We start from the raw sequence: 17,248 nt of genomic DNA on the forward strand, positions 1-17,248 counted from the left end.
GTGCAAGACAAGTGAGAAATTTGACTTAAAACCCCTTAAAAATAACAGCCTATTTGCAGTGCTATTATTCATTCCTAGCATGTTGAACATGAATAGATTGGGTTCACAAACAGATACACAAAGGAGGTCTTACCTTTCACTTCCCTGCATGGATGCATAATTTGAGAAGTTATCTGTCTGTTAAAACAACAACAAAATGTCTTTGTTATTTTATGACTTTTTTTTTTTTTTTTTTTTTTTTTAATTCTAGAGATTCTCTTTTGCCCTCAGGTATCAAAGCAGTTTGTGAGGAAGGCAAATGTTCCGATCCTGCTCTTGAAGGCTGAATAGGAACTGGACCACTACATTTAAGCAGTTTGCCTGGCAGGGCAAAGGCAGACCTAGAAGATTACTTGTATTTCTACTCTACCCTCCTATAAACTAGATATATTGTCTTCCATCTATTTTTAGATTAAGAATGTAAGCATTACTAAACATATATGATTCATTCACTCACAAAAAGAATAGTTTTCAAGCCCTGGAATCTGACTGGATTCTTTCTTTAAATCTGATTTGTTGAAGGCTAAAATGGCACTTCTTTCAGTTACTACATACTGCACCACTGTTGTGGAAAGAGGTCAGTGAAGCATACAAAAGTAAAAGACCTTGTGTTTTAGAGTTGGATGGTAATTGCTGAAGCATGAGATCTATAAACTTGCCCAGATTCACAGCTGTTGTGAGGGAGTTTTGGGGAGCTATTCGTGTTTACACTAATGAAATATCTCTTGTCAGCATGCTGAACAGGAATAGTCTACAGTTAGATATATTTCTGCTCTGTATTCAGAAAGTTAAAATTAATTGCCCTTCCCAAAACCCTGTAATGTCACAAGCCAATACTCCTTAAAGACTACATAAGAACCACCACTGTCATACAATGAAATTTAAATGAAACACTGATGGCTAAGATCTACCTCTTGTCAGAATAACCTATGAGAAAATAACATTTTTAGAAATCAGAATACTTTGTTTAGCATTTTTAGTAAGTTATATGGAAATTTTTTAAGTTATATGATTATATGTCATATGACTACTTAATAAATGAAGCATAACCTGAAATAGACAAGACAAAGTTTATGACTGTTTTGCCTGAAAGCCAGATGAATCCAGTGGAAACTTAGAGTAAACAATAAATCTTAGTCTAAACACTAGAGAGACTGAAATTTTAGTGTTATGTTAAAAATTCATTTCACCTGTAAAAGTCTTGTAATAGATAACAAAAATAATTTAATGCATATGTCATCGTCGTTTTTTGCTTTGATCATTAATAAACTCATCTAGCCTACAAGTCTGAAACTTCCCCAAACAACAAACTCTGTATGTGTGAAGCTGTGGCTACAAAACAAAAATTTAAATAAGTGAAAAAGCAGTTTTAAGATTCCAATCAATCTCAAACAACATCACCACACTATAATACTTTGCATCGTCACATATAATGACCCGAGTAGAAAAAGGAGGTCTGTCGTACCAAAATGTGCAGAGCTTAGCTGTGCTGAAAGAATTGCCTGCGTTCAAGCAGGAGGTTGCTCTCCAGGCAGCTTCTCTGGCAGTGTGGCTTCCTCAGAGTCTAAAATGCTATTTGACATTTATCCCAAGCATGGTGAATTGTGGTTAGAAGCTAAAGCTGTTTTTTACTTTTGATAATGCTATTTTCTGCTGGTTTTCACACTCACTGCGGAAGACATTGCCGCATAAAATCACCTTTTCCTCACGTTGCTTTTCTAGTTGCTTTGCCTTTATGAGGTTCTGTGGAGTAATAAGAATCATGTAGTATTAAGTTCACAATCATCAAGACCTGAAAAAGTACTGTATGACATTGGGAGGCAAAATGAGCTGAGTTTTTAGATTATGCAGTCAAATAAAAAAAATATCCAGTAGCTTATCCTAATGGAATGATTTTTTGTTCGTATTTTCTTATTCTTAAAAAATAAAACTGTTTTTCAGATTTTAGAAATGAAGGAATAAAAATCAAAGTAAAGAATGTTCTCAGCATTCTCAGAACAAGTGATTCTTCATATTACTACTCTTTATGGGAGTGACTGTCAATCACTAATCTTCTAAAATGTCATAAACACCCACATATGCTATTTCAAAGATACCTGATGCAGGGTATGTAATACCATATTTCAAAATGGATTCAAAGCTTTTCATCTATCTAATAGTTAAGAACAAGGAAAAACACAAACATCAAATGAACTGAAATGTATTTGTTGATGCTAACTGCAAATATTCATCTTCCAGAAATTAATAGTCTATTACATATCCATTTAAAAATAATTTTTCATGTCTGAATGATAGTGATCCTGAAATGCCTGCATCCATAGAGAACAACCACCTGTTTGTGGAGGGTACTCCAATTTAAAACCCACAAAAAATTCATCACAGCTTCCAGCCCTTTATAGATTCTATTAGCAAGGTGTACTAAAGATAAAAAAGGTGCATATGACACATCTCCATTCTGCAAAATATTAGAAAAAGTAAACAGTATCAGTATATTTGGACCTGTTTAAGGCAATGAATTATAGTTTGTTCTTGCTGTAACTGAACCAAGAGAGAAACACTGTAGAAAGGATTTACTGAGCAATCAAAGGACAGTTGCAAGCAGGTCTACACAAGGCCATACAGGGTGACTATTTAGCAAGAACTGCCACAGAGTGAAATAAGGAGAAATTATTAGATAACTTTAAAATATTTTGTTCTCTGATCATCTTTGATATTTTAAGGGACCAGGTAGTGTTTCATCAGATGCAGAAATTTTATGTGCTACCACAGTGACTACACTGTTGGTTGACAACCACATAGATCAGGAACTACCCAAGCCAATTTCATCAAACAATCCAAGAACATGTCCACAGAGCACTGAAAGAAGTGGTCAGAGGTTCCCTAGTGGGACTGGAGGTCTTTCACTGTGCTTTGCATCATCACGCCAAGGACCTCATAGGATGCAGCCAAGCCTGAGTCTGCAGGTAAACGTAGATGCTAAATAAAAGGAATTAGAGATTCAAACGTCCTCTTTTTTTCCCACATCCCTTGGGTGAAAGTAGTTTAACAATGTATGGGGACCCTAAGCACTACTAGCAAAGACATGGAAGGAACAACATGCACTTGCTTCCCTGTTGAATGGGACAGGTGGCAGGGATGCTCTTGCACCATGTCCATCTCTGCATGGTCCCCTTTCTCATCCAGTATGTTAATGGAACTTCAAGGCCACAAAAATGCTGGATATATTTCGCAATTTCAACTCCAGTTTCCAAATGAGTGTGTTATTTATTCATTAGTGCTACATTCAGAGGGCTGTTTCCCTTGTTACTTGGTGAAATAAATGAAACAACAGTAATATCACTCTAAATCCTGATTTACAGCTCTTGGAAGCCCCAGATGACTGTATCATAAAATTCTCTTTGCTTTCCCCCCTCCCTTCTTTTCTGCCTTGCATCTCACTGAGAGAAAAACTGCTCACTGCAATGAGATAAAGACTGACCTGGCAGCTTCACCTAATCAGGGAAATCTATTATAGCAATCAAAAGATTCCATGTGGGAGGAAGGACAGTCCTGTACCTGACACCTTGAGCTTGGGTCAGAGGATTGGGCTGTACAAACGAGGTGTACCTGCAGATACATTTCTTCTCAGAGAAGAAATGTATTCAGAACATAGGGAAGACTGAACTGTCAGAAAGTGCACCATACAAACACAATTCACATACTTCAAGAATTTTTTCAGTTCCTTGTTTACTTACTTATTATAGGGGGAACAAAATATTTATCTAAAATTTTGGACTGGATTTCTCCCCCATTTTTCATTTTGGTTTATTTGGGGAGACACACTAAAACATTATTGTTTCTCATGTGTAGTTGAGCTTCTTATGACTGTAACATACACTTCAACGACTTCTGCTCTTGTTAGTTTCCCCTGGCTAAACTTGCAAACTTCTTGTCTGTTCCTGTGCTCTTTTTAAGAAATACACAAAATGCAGGCAGTTTAAAGTGTAGATATTTTTCAAATCTGACACCTATAGAATAAACTTCATATTTTGTGTTCAGGTCTTGGAATTTTATAATTATGCAAGAATTCTAGCTTTAACTATCAAAAAAATAAACACAGACTGAGCTTACGGTCTAATCCCTGCTGCTTTTCACACAGCATACTTGTAAAGAAAATCATAAACCCAAATGCTTATTTATTAAAGTAAAGGTTTGACCTGCATCTGGTGATTCTCAGCATTGTGTCCGCTAGTGGTGCAACAATGTGGCTGTCAGAACCAAATCTCTGGTCAAATATGTGAGGAAACTTTGCTTCAGACTGTCCTACTGTTAGCACATGGGAGCTTTTGCTAGCTACCTTTGTTGCACTTTACCAGGGGAGGTAGAAACCTTCCTTCACTGTGGGGTGGGGGTAGAGGTGTAGGGGTGTGATTTTTGCAGAGTTGTAGTTGTTATAAACTCACTTATGATCAACTTCTGTAGTAATTTAGAGCCTTATGTTATGTTTTTGAGGATTGAAGAGCAATCCTCAAAAGCAGTATCATCTATTTCCTCTCACCCTTTGCTTTCCTAGGAGCTGTTTTTGACTATTAAGACAGAATTTGTATCTTCCCAAATACTCAAATTCCCAGGAGAGAGCAGATGCTTGACCCATATGTGTAAGTGTATGGGAAAGAAGGAATGCATATATGTGTAAGAATGTGATAGTCAACTAGGAGATGGCTCCTACTGTTCAAACACATCCATCTACTTTCATACACACAGTGAAATAGTAGCTGTTTAGGAGATGCAGCCACATCATCTATGACTCAGGAGAAGGATCTGGTGTGACAAAAACACATCTCATCTTTACTACTGAATAGGCAGCTAGAGGAAGCTAAAATAGGCAGAGTTAAATTAAGCCAAGGTCAGAATGTAACTTTTGCTAAAACAGATTTAGGCAGCAGACCCCAAATTTCTTGAGGGCACAAAAACTGGTAGTTTATCTTGAAATCTAGCATGCACTATCTGGCAATGGCATTGTTTCAATTATGAAACAATTCACATCTCGGCTGACACATGTAGTGAAGCTTGCTACTTGCCTAGTACATAATTTAAGGTAAAAGAAAAGAGGGTATGTTTTATCATGGTCTATCATATCTTTGTCTATTGTTCTGCAATCCATTTGCATACTTAAAGGGAAATGGCCTTTTTAATTTCTTTCCCCTCTCCTAATCATCTGAGGCCTATTAAGAAGTGTTCTGTATCCTGTAATCAGGCAATTTATACATTGTGCACCCTTAGGCTACAGCCATTACAAACAAGCTGAAAAACTCCTTCACAATAAATGATTAGACATGGGAAGACACCATTCATAATTATTTTTTTTTCTGTTTGCGTTGGCAGATGGTCCCAGACATTGAAGCATGGCCTATTGCCCACACCTTTAAAACAAAGAGAAAAGGGCAGTCTAAGAAGAAAAGAGAAATGTCTGGAAGGCTGCTTCACTTGGGGAATAAACATGCTCCCCAGCTTTTCATGAATCTATGCATGTTAAAGAATGGATTCAGAGATGGTAGAAGTCAAAGCAAAACAAAACCCATTAGCTTCTTACCAAGCCTGAGTTAAAACCACAAGAAAAATATTGACTTGAAGGACATTATGATTGCTTCTTTCCATCATTTTCCAGAAGGGTTTGTCCTGAGGCAGCTTAAGCAGAAATACTGTGAGAGTAGGTTTGAAAATGATAACCTTTATTTTTCTGAAAGATGGGTATTCACAGAAGAAGCAAATAAAAGAGATTTCTGCTTTTAACCACATTTTACAACATGCATTTTCCTGCATCCACAGAAGGACAGCTGATGACAACTTCATTCTCCTCTTATTCATGTATTTGCTCAATGTTTACATGTTGCTTTTCAGGTGTTGGCATCAGTGTGGCCTCCCCAGAATGAGATATAGCCAATCAGACTGTCATCTTAGTGGGTGTGCCAGCATTTTCTTGGTGGCGACAGGATAGTCTATTGCATCTCAAATTCCTAACTTAACAGTAAATAGCATTTATTTCTATGATGATTCAGAATACTCTGACTCTCCCTTTTGCTCTTTAAGGAAACAGCAAGCTGCATTTTGATTTGCAATCTCTAGAATGTGATCTAATCCAGATTTACTGAAGTCTACAGTGGTTTGAGTGCCAGTACTGAAACATGAAGTCATTGACTTCTCATTCAAGATCATCTGTTTGTATTTACACACACAAGAAATGCAAAGTCCCTGGATGAACTCTGATGCAAGGCACAGGGATTACAAGCTTTTATCTAGAAGTCTAGTTAGCTTCAGCCATATCTCATACCAGTGGCATATAGTCATAGCTATACTTGCAAGGAAGACATGTTTACTATAGCCTCCTATAGCCAACATCAGATGATCCAGATGAGCTGGACCTTCTACAGGGAAGACATGACACTGTATACTTCAGCTAGTGACACTGCCACAGAGCAATCACAAAAAGGCAGAGATCATACTAAGTTCTAAACTGCTTTTGCCTCCACTCACCTGATCTCCATAGGCTTTATAAAACTCTTGCTGTTGACTTCAGGTATTTTTTCCTGTGAAAATATTAGCATCAGCTTGGACTAGCACCCACAAGGCATTATGTGCTAAGTTATAGCTTCCTAAAGAAGAAAATAGAACCATTTAGAGTCCAAATATTTTCCTTCCCACTGAAGCTGATCTTTGTCATTGTCCAGAGTTAGGCCTGAGAGCCAGGCACAGGGAATCATCCCAGAGCGGTACAGCCACATATGGTCACTTCCAAGCAACGCATGTGAAGGAATAGAAACTGGGAACAGACTTTCCACTGTGCTAAATCTTACTGTCTTCTGCTTTATTAAGGTTTTGGGGATGACCAGAGTTTCTTAATGTTGCTTTGGTGTTTTCTTTTCCCCCACTGCACCAAAGCCTGCTTGCCTGACAGATGTTTTGAAATGCCAACGGGAAAGCTGTTTTCACTCTAATTTCAACCTGGCTTATACCATTGGTTTTATTACCACGCCACATGGATTTCCATATGGTAGCCAAAGAGTTTCATTTAATTTGGAAAAAATAAAGCTTCTTAGTTTTCAAATTTTGTCCTTTATCACTTATCATGTGTCCTAGCCCTATCAGTCTTATCTCAACAGAGAACTGATGAAAAAGCTCTCTGAAAAATCTGAGATTCTGAAAAAATAATCAACTGTTTTAAAAATGGCATTGTTCTGTCTGCAACACAGAACCACCTGGATACTAGCAGACAACTAGAAGTCACTAGATATGCCACAGGCCTGAAGAAATGTGCTTCCAAAAAAGCAATCCTATTCCTTCAGATTAATACATTGCTGTCTCTGTTTCTTGCAGTTGATGCAATACATTTGTTCTTGCCTTTCTGCAGTTTTAGCAAAACCTGTAATAATAGTTTGCTACTGACCTTCAGAATGAAATTCAGCTTATTTTATTAATAGAACCAAATCTCAAAGCTATTAAAGGATTTTTTTCTTATTTGTGCATTCAGTAGAGGTGGTAGCCAAGGCTGTTGCCTTTTTCCTGTTCCTTTCAGCCACACAATAGTAACTTTCTCTTGTCCCCTCATTGACAGACACTTGAAATTTAAATTACAATTATACTAGACCATAGTAATAAACAGGTAAGTCAAATGTTGGGAGGAAGTTACCTGAAAGAGCATTTTTGTCTATTTGTATGACATCGTAAACTGCTGAAGCCGGGGTCCTCAAATCCTCTTGATTGTGTGGCAGGATATTGCCAACAGCTGTAACAGAAACTATGATGTAAAACCATGCCAAACCCAAGTTTCAGACAAGTCAGTTCGTTAAGATTATTTGCTACTTGAACATAATAGCAATAACCTCAAACCCTTGTTTCACTTTTTCAGGATGAATGCAGACTGTGTTGTCATGTTTTCATGAGATTTATATTGTGTTCAGTTCCAAAAAGGCAGGACACAGGTATTGAAATTCGATTTCAGAATTGAGTTTCATCTTTTGCAGGGGGGAAAAAAAATTCATCTCTTATTGAAAGATACTAATTATTACAAGACTGGTGGAGAAATAAAATATAAATTTCTGACCACTATTTTCGGCTCTTAATTTTTTTAGAACCCTAATTCAGTTAGTCATGAACTTGAGAAAAAGAAAGCATGAATGGTACAAAAAATTTAACTGGCAAAATAAAAAGGCCTTAGGGAGGCTGTCTGATTATGAAAAACAATCTACAGGCAGAACAGATACAAATTTCTTTATAGGTAAACTATACTGTAGTATATTAAGGGAAAGGAAATAAAGAGAAAAGAGAGCAGAGGCAATGCTACATGGTTTTCCTAGGACACCACTGTGGCAAAGCTGAAGGGTCAGATTCCAACATCTAACACACAGCACGTATTGCCATACAAGTCTAAAAAAATCTGCTGACACTCGTAAATTGCCACATGTTTGGATTCCAACAAGATCTCACAAAAAGCTGTGTTACTGCAAGTCATTATTTCCTTTGGGGGGAAAAATGTCTCTAGTGATGTTAAAACTCATGGCAGGATGTACTGTAGTGTCAGGATAGCTCCCCAGGGAGCATTCCTGCCTCAAGGCAGAAGATTGTGTATAAATTCTGCACCTGGCTAGGGGCTTGGGGGAATGGGATTAAAATTTATCCCAAAACTCTACAGAGTCAGGAGTTATGGACAATGTCGTACTGACAATCCTGAAGCTAGACAGGGACAGTGCGTGGCTCCCACTGCTTATACGTTTCAGAACTTTTCAGTGTGGAAAGTGCATCTGAAAGATGCTTATGACAGCACTTGCCTTTGCAAAGGTATACACTAAGCTATAATGATTTTTAGAGGTTTTTCTGACAGAAAGACTCGTGCCAATTAGCTAGTCTGCCTTCCTCCAAAATCACAGACCAAACAACTACATCTAGTATTTTCTCATACATACATGGCATATACTTGTTGCATTTTTCCGGAGTGTGGAGTCAGAAGAAAATGATCATAAACATTGAGTCAGCTTGCTGATTACCTGTGATATTTTCAAATTGACTCACAAGATTCCAGAGACTCTTAGATGCTTTATATTTTATAATGACAGACAAAAATATGATTTTTTTCCTATAGGTGGAAAAAAAATAGAAGATATCAATCTGCAATGGCTTAAAACTAAACATTAACGGTCTATACAAAGCTCAACATCTTGCCTGCTTTGCCTATGCTATTGCTTAAAAGTACATGGATTTTATAGAATGGCTTGAATTGGAAGGGACCTTAAAGATCATCTAGTTCCAACCCACAGGCAGGGACACATCACACTAGACCAGATTGCTCAAAGCCTTATTCAGCCTGGTCTTAAGCACCTCTAGGGATGAGGTGTCCACAATCTCTCTGGGCAACCTATTCCAGTGTCTCACCACCCTCATAGTAAAGAACTGCTTCCTCATGTCCAGTCTGAAAAACCTACCCTGCTGTTGCTCTTTGCTTCCTTTTCATGTGCTGCTTCAATGGCCTAAAGTTAGGAATTAGCATATGAAACTGTTACTGAATTTTCCCAAGTTTGGACACAGAAAAGGAGAGAAGCTTAAGCACCAACTTAGTAGTGCCTTTTGATAGGTCAGAAGAGGCTGGGTTATGTACATGAAGTATTTTTAAATTCATCAGTGGAGTAGATATTAGACATGTTACTCTCATGAACTGACTTTTATCCTTATAACCCTGCAGAGTGACAGGAAGTTGCTGCTGCAGTCTTATGAGGGTAAGCTCACAGTTACCACAGTGATCTGCTATGGACACATTGGATGACACAGGAATCAAACCAAGTGGAACTGAGTCACAATCCAGTAGCCTACAAATAGTAGTCTAAGTGCTCCCAGCTCACAATAGGTCTGCCCTCACAACTGCATGCAAGTAAAGACTGTCTCAAAGACTGACAAGAGTAATCATGGACAGTTTTTTTCACAGCGTGCTACCTGCACTCCCTTGGCTGAATTCAGTTTTCATAAATTGGCTGGCAATAGCCAGCAACAGATACTGCACAAATATCCATAGAAAACAAAATTAAAAAGCCACCCCTCAAATAACACAGAACTGGATGCCAAGGCAAGTCCTGGGCATCAAGACATTGGTATTTTTCAAGGGCACATCTATATTAAAGCTGCAACTGAGGCCTGTTTGTGTCTTTTCCATACACAAGCCATCTTATACTGAACAATGAATATGGCATTGTCTTACACCAGCCCCAGTATATCTGACTAAAATAAAGTCTACAATTTCCTGTGTGTGAATATTACTACTTATGGCATGTGACTAGCTAGGTGTTGCCAGTATAAGGTTTGGCCTGAAGCTGACAGAATTTTTTTCATGGGTCTTAGCAGGCTTTGTAACCCTGTAACAGCTAGCAATACTTAGTCAAATATGAAATAAAAAGCAATTTGATGAAATGAATCAGGTCTTTCTCATTCATGTTATGCAGCGCAATGACAATCTTTAGAATCAAACCTAAATATTTATTTTATATTATGTTTTGAAGGAAGAAACATCCACAGACGTACAGTTCTGACTACTGTTTGATTTAGTACATGAAATCGTGTGATTTGCCTTTCTTTTACTCCAAAAGAAATTAAAAGTATCTTACACACTAGCTTCTCCATGGAAGGAGAAGAAATACTATGAATGTAATATGGTGTTCCTGTAGATATATACTAATTTCAACAGCACTGCTGATTTTAATCATGCTATTTGTTGAAGTAGACAAAAGAAGTTTTTCACAAAACCCACTGCCTTAGTTTTAGAGCGGACAGAAGCTTTTTTTATTTTACTCCCAAAAGGAGTAAAATAAAATCACTCCACGCACAGAATTGGAAAGTTAAATGGAAATACTATTCACAAATATTTACACAAATACGAAATACCCAAATTCATATTCAGCCTTGGCCCAGTCCTTCGACCTGGGCTTACAGCAACCTCATTAGGCCAAAAACCTTCCAAAACCTCCCTCCCAAGTAGGTCTCAATGCCCAAACCTCAATGCCCCACCCAATACTTCCCTGCTCCCCCCCCCAGGCCCAAATGGTGCAGTAAATTCAACCAAGCCACTCATGCCCAAAAGCCTCAACTCCCCCAAGAAAATACCAGAGAGAGAACAGCTTGGCGTGCTGGGAGATGAGAGAGAGAGGGAAAAGGGCAGAATAGCCTGTGCTGTCTGTTTGTATAGGGGAGATGCAGGAATGATGGGATGAAATAACAAAAGATTACATTTTTCCAGTGTCTGCTTCCTGGGCTATCTAGTCCCTGGAGGACTTCTCTGTTGGTTAGGACATCCAGTCTTAAACCCACAACACCCACTAGAGTAACAATCAACTCATTAGTGAAAAACAAGAGAAATTTAAATGAATACTTTGCCTAGGAATCATATATCCGAAAAGTCTTATAATTGGCTTATATTTTTACGCTTAATATTTAAAATTAGTACAAAAATGAGTTGAACAAAGGTTTGTACTAGAACTACAGGCTTGACTAAATTTCTGAAGGAGGCATTTTATTTATATATAAAAAATATTTCTCTGTGTGCAAACTTAAGAACATAAATTAACTTCTTATGCATAAATGTGCTGAGTAAACCAGGAGAAACTAGGAAATAATTTTCTGTATAAATCTCTCAATTTCTGTTAAAACACATGGATATTATAAATACACCAGCAAAGCACTTCAAGCTGGGATCAGCTGGAGATCCTCATTTGTTTTTATGGAGTTCCCTATTTGTTTTTATTAGATTGATCACTCTTTAATATTTTTGGATGTCAGGAATTAACTGCAGCTTAAGAAAATGTATGATCCACCATATATGCCCTGGATATATATGTACATATCCTACTGAGAAAATGAACATATTCAGTGGATTTACGGAGGGTGAGACCCAAAATTACAAGACCATCTAGGCTTAAAAGACACAGCTAGTGATGTGTGAAAAGGGCTTAACTCAATTCCTGTGACAATCCTTAGAGATACTAACCTACACCTTTATGCCCCTAAACGTGACTCACTGTTTGTTTTACAGAGAGAGGTCAGAGCCTGTGCTTTAATTGTGTAACCTTGTACTGGGACATAATTCAAGAGGACTATCTCAGTATGAAAAGGTCTTGTATTATACGTTTTTGGCTGAGTAAAAAAAAGTTTTTCCCTAAACATGTTTAAAGGCCTGACCTTTAAGCACAGCGAAAGTGATCCAAAGTATTCTGAATTTATTGGATTTTGGAAGAACAGTTAAAAAGTCCTGACTCAGAAAAGCCCATTTTTATCTTAATCTGAACCATGACATACATTTAAACTTTAATTGGGCATATATACAATGCTATCATCAATGGGGTCGAAAACAAGATGATTTAGGACTCTCTAGCAATATATGTGATTAGGCTTGCTCTTCAGGGTCTTATGTACCATGTTTACTCTGATTTAGTTGTTTCACACAGATTTTTTTTCAGCAGATGGAAATGATAAGAAGAAAAGGCAAAGGGCACAGTATAACGTTTTATGATGTAACCTTATGAAACTCTTGAAGAATATTTCAGAAAATAAATATGCACTCTTTGTTTTCACGAAAGTGTCACAGTAATGTGTTTTGCAGTGGGGGAGCTTTTTGAAAACAATGCAAGGACGTGGCAGACTGACAATATTATGAAATAATCTGTTACATATGCATATTCCTGTTTTAATTAAGTCCGTATAATATTGATCTGCAACAGTTTTCACACACTATCTTCAGTTATGCAGTTAGAGATGACAATGAACAACATGATACGTTGCAAAAAAAGTTAAATAAAATTCTTGCAGCTGTTTTCTCATACCCACAGGAACTAATGACATGAAAGGTTTATACTACTGTTTGAATGGAGACTAATATAATTTCTTTAAGCCCAGTTTGCATTTTTCTGTCTTGTTCAATTGTGAGGTAGAAAGAAAAGAATATAAATGGTGTCTTTTAACAATAGATACTTGTACATACACAAACACACACACAAAGTATAGTGTAGATGTTATTTCTCAAAATGTGCCACTTAAAATCCTAGATCTCAGTTTTCCAGAAATTTATAGCATTAATTACCTTAAATTTATGAATACGTAAAACTAGTTATGTGTTTTTTGATAAACAGATGCATAGCAGCATGTAAGGACTAAAATTAATAGAGAAAAAGCAATCCCGTTAGAGCACAACTATTCATAATTTACCTAATATAAGTTAAAATATAATGAGTCAATCCCTTGCTTAGTAAACCAGAACACCTAACTGACATGAATGGGGTATGCTGATTTAGACCTGTTGAGACAGCAGCCTAATAGAGTTAAAGATAAATTCTGATCCTCAGCCCATTCACACAACTTCTATCAGTCCAAATATGGAACCTTGTTATGTTGCTATTTTTGAAGATCTCATCAGCTGGAGAAGGAATGTGAAAATTCTTACTTTTTTTCACTGTCAAATGACTAGTTAGAAAACATAGAAGTGAAATAAATTATAAAAAATTCTTTACACAGGAAGTTTACTTTGAAGAAACTTAGAAAAAGAAAGGAAAAAATCCAATTAGATACTCAAGGATTATCAGGCACATTTATCTAATGATGAATTCCATTCCCTCCAGGAAACAGCATCCAAATACTCCATGCAAAGGAGAAGGATGTTTCACCCCAAAGTAGCTGATGCAGTGGGGGTAATACACTTCCTTGAGACATCAGAGTCCTTGGTTAAAGTTGTCTCTATACGATTCAGCACACAGGTGAAATTCAGGCTTTTTCTTGGTAAATATACAAGTCAACCATGCCAAGTGGATCATCATCAAGAAGATGAGAATTAGAGTTCACATTCTCTTGTGGAAGGGTTAGGGCACTGTCTTGGAAGGCAGGAAGACTGAGATGTGCTTGAGCTAAGGCATCTCATGGCATTTATTTGGTAAGACGACACAGCCCCCAAGTAGTTCTGTGAACTTAGCCTTTTTTCTTCCTTGCTTCCATCACAATGCACAAACCCAAACCATTTCAAAACGTCAAAACAGTTCATTTTTACATTTTCAAAATGAAGCATTTCAACATTGTGTTGAAATATTTTTGTCAGCTTTGTTTCTACTCAGATTATTTGTCAAAGAGTTTCAGCCACTCTGAAACTTCTTTGTTCAGAAATGTTACCCTGATTTTCTTTCTCTTCCCCTTATGTTTTCAAATAGCTTAGCCACAGCCCTACTTATACTTGGTTCAATTTTTGTTATATTTTATTCCAAATGGTAATTTTGGGTACAAGGCTTACTGTAATTTGCAATGCAAGCAACTGCTTAGTCAACACCAACCCTGTGAATGTTTAGGAGACCCTATGTTGTTTAGAAGGAAAAAGGATATGTAACATTCTACTAATTGAATAAGACAGCTTTTATTACTAAGCAGTGTCTTTCTATTTCCCACTATAGTCAATATATTTACATATACCTAATGCTTCAATTTACAGGCTATGATGAGCCAAGTCACTGCAATGCAATTAATAATTGCTAGGGTATTTGCATGGCAATTATTCAACCATTAATACTTTACAGGAAACAGTAGCAGCTACTTTGGCCTCACAAGACCTATTTTGTACACCTCAGAAGCAACAGACTTAAAAAAAATAGGTTGACATTGGTATAAAATTATTAAAAATCCATAATTCTCAATAATTAATTTCTACATCTTTAGACATGTGATTTGCTTAGGAACCTTAGGCTTTGGGTCTGAATCAACAGTAGAAAAGCGTGCTGAAAGGAAATGTCTGTATCATTCAGATCAACAGAAATGAATAATACAAGTTTCAAGGAATCTCTATAGTCTTTAGTGTGCTTTCATTTAGAGAATGCATCAGAGGGGAAACTTCTTTAAAGTGTATATTTTTGGGTTATTAATCATTTGAGTGTGTTGGAGATCCAAAGATATGAAAATATGTATTACAAGCTTTACTGGAATCTTAAGAGAACATTTTTTTAAATGGCAGTCTCCATATACATGATGGCATAGGAGATTATGCACTCAGGCTATGTATCTGAAAAAAGCAATTTAAACCTAAGATTGGATTAAGTATTCTCCTGACTTTAAGAGGAAAGTTTCAGCCACACTCAAATATGAGCATATGCTTCTAGACACATAACTGACTGACTATTTAGTGTTTTTCACAAATGTGAATATTATGCCACATACTAACTGTAGTAGAAATCAGAGTGCATGTAATTCTGGTTACAGACAGAAATGAATTTGTTGTTTTTCAAATACATAATCTATGTAATACTATGAAAATTTTAAGCCCAAAGTGTTGGAGTTTTTAAAGCAATAAACTACTGCAATTTATAATCACCTTTTACAGAATCACAGAAAACATCCGGTTGGAAGAGACCTCAAAGATCATCCAGACCAACCTTTGACCCAGTACTGAAGGGTCAACACTAAACCATATCCCCAGGTCCACATGCTGCTCAAACACCTCCAGGGACAACCACCACTATCCAGACCAGACCATTCCAATGGTTGATATCCCTCTTTGTGAAGAATTATCTCCTAACATCCAGCTGAACCTCTCCTGATGCAGCTTGAAACCATTTCCTCTAATCCTATTGCTTGACACCAAGGAGAAGAGGCTGGCTCCCTCCTTGCTCCAACCTCCCTTCAGGTAGTTGTAGAGAGCGATGAGGTCTCCCCTCAGCCTCCTTTTCTCCAGACTGAACAATCCTAGCTCCCCTCAGAGACTCCTTGTAGGTCATGTGCTCCAGGCCCTTCACAAGCCTCATTATCCTTGATCAATGTCTTACCAATGCTCTTATTAATCCTTTTCATTGGTTACTTTGCTGATTCCACAATCAATCATCATCAATATCATTTCCTTTGACATGTTAAAGAAGAGAAACTAAATAATGCAGGCTTTTTTTCTGCTCAATAAAACAAATAAACAAACAAAATGAGATCTTCATTACAGGTATACTCTGAAGCCCATGAAGTCAAGAAGCAGTTTCACAGTCTTCAAGGTACTAGACACATCTAAATTCAAGTAACAGTAGCATTTTTTCTGTCATCCATCCAAGCCTCACATCAAGCTTTACAGAGATAGAGAAAATACACTTAGTCACATATACCTTGTTAGCAACCACACAGTTTATCAACTTTTTTATTAATGCTCAATGAAATCCTACAACCTAATATTCAAGAATATTTTATAAATACAGGTTGCACCCGGAAGTCATTGAAGAATACATGAGAAAAGTTCAGGCCCAACTTGTAGCAAACAGGCTTAGAGACCTCATCAGTGACTACAAATGACTAGGAAGATATTTGTATGACTGAATTCTAAAGGTACATTGTGCTTCTCAATGTCAATGGGATTACTGAGGAACTTCAGCAAGGCACACTTCAGTTTGTGGGATCATCATCCTATATTGCCACTGGTATTTTCTCTAGAAGTGTACACTCCTATGATCCCCTAGAATTGTTACTCTGACAATGAAATTTAATTTGCTAACAGTGTTTCAAAAGCCTGTTAGAGACTCTTAAAACTTCTGTCTTCAAGGAACAGAGTAAGGAAGTTCAAAGAAGAAAGAAAACAAGCTGTGTTTCAAAATATCTGTGAAAGAACCCAATTTCTTGTTTTAAGATTTTCTTGCCATCATTCATTAATTTATTTGCTCACTCAAATCCTCAGGAGAGTAACATCCAAATACTGACAAAGTCACTGCACAGAACATTATTTTTAATTTTACATGTGTTGTTCAAAGCCTTGTGTTCAGAGCTACAAGAATATGTCTAGTCTCAGAGTCAAACATGGTTCAGTTCCTTACATCGACTGGTAACTGTTGGTAATATGAGCAAAAGACATTGCACGGCTGGTGCCAAAGCTTTGAACAAAATTACTTCCTTTAACACACCGCCACCTTAATTATGTGCTGGGGAACATAAAGCAGGTCAGACAATTTGTACCAGGACATCATAATTCCATCACTATAATGCTGACATTGCTAAGGATTTATGAATGGAATGTTGTAATTATTTTTTTAGTAAACATATCAAATTTCACCAATCGTGGCGGGGGGGGGGGAGTTGGAAGTACTAATTAGCTTTTTCTTGTTGTTGTTATTGTTGTATCGTATAAGATGTAGGGAGCAGAGAGTAGAGGGGAAGGATCTGTGACAAAAAACAAGCATACACGCAATTTATGTATGGCCTG

Source organism: Indicator indicator, chromosome 19 (genome assembly GCF_027791375.1).
Source record: "Indicator indicator isolate 239-I01 chromosome 19, UM_Iind_1.1, whole genome shotgun sequence".
Taxonomy (NCBI): Eukaryota; Metazoa; Chordata; class Aves; order Piciformes; family Indicatoridae; genus Indicator; species Indicator indicator.